Raw genomic sequence first — 1,005 nt, 5'->3', positions numbered from 1 at the left:
ACACACAGAGAGCGAGCCGACAGACGGACAGATTGAGCCGACAGACAAACGGAGTGAGCCGACAGACAGAGCGAGCCGACAGAAAGACAAACAGAGCGAGCCGACTGACAGACAGACAGAATGAGCCGACAGACAGACAGAGAGCGAGCCGACAGAGGGACAGCAGACAGACAGACACACAGAGAGCGAGCCGACAGACGGACAGATTGAGTCGACAGACAGACGGAGTGAGCCAACAGACAGAGCGAGCCGACAGACAGACAGACAGAGCGAGCCGACAGACAGACAGAGAGCGAGCTGACAGATGGACAGCAGACAGACAGACACACAGAGAGCGAGCCGACAGACGGACAGATTGAGCCGACAGACAGACGGAGTGAGCCGACAGACAGACAGACAGAGCGAGCCGACAGACAGACAGACAGACAGAGCGAGCCGACAGAAAGACAGACAGAGCAAGCCGACAGATAGCCAGAGAGTGAGCCGACTGACAGACAGCCAGAGAGCGAGCAGACAGACAGACAGACAGACAGAGCGAGCCGACAGACAGACAGAGCGAGCCGACAGACAGACAGAGTGAGCCGACAGACAGACAGAGAGCGAGCCGACAGATGGACAGCAGACAGACAGACACACAGAGAGCGAGCCGACAGACGGACAGACAGACACACAGACACACAGAGAGCAAGCTGACAGACAGACAGACAGAGAGCGAGCCGACAGACAGGCAGACAGAGCGCGAGCCGACAGACAGGCAGAGAGCCGACAGACAGACAGAGCGCGAGCCGACAGACAGACAGAGCGCGAGCCGACAGACAGACAGAGCGCAAGCCGACAAACAGACAGAGCGCGAGCCGACAGACGGAGCGAGCCGACAGACAGACAGACAGACAGACAGAGAGTGAGCCGACAGAAAGACAGACAGACAGCCAGAGAGCGAGCCGATAGACAGACTGAGAGCAAGCCGACAGACAGACGGAGAGCGAGCCGACAGACAGACAGAGA

The 1,005-nt window shown here is 58.6% G+C and overlaps 1 protein-coding gene across 1 annotated transcript in view; it reads left to right on the top strand.

Moving 5' to 3' along the window:
• Window positions 1-1,005, top strand: part of LOC119411179 (beta-galactosidase-1-like protein 2) — a 38,840-nt gene that overhangs the window by 29,009 nt on the left and 8,826 nt on the right. The window lies entirely within an intron of this gene.

Source organism: Nematolebias whitei, chromosome 6, assembly GCF_014905685.2.
Source record: "Nematolebias whitei isolate Nwh7 chromosome 6, NemWhi1, whole genome shotgun sequence".
In the NCBI taxonomy this organism is placed as follows: Eukaryota; Metazoa; Chordata; class Actinopteri; order Cyprinodontiformes; family Rivulidae; genus Nematolebias; species Nematolebias whitei.
Note: the sequence above shows the minus strand (reverse complement) of the source record. Positions and strands in the feature narration are given on the sequence as shown.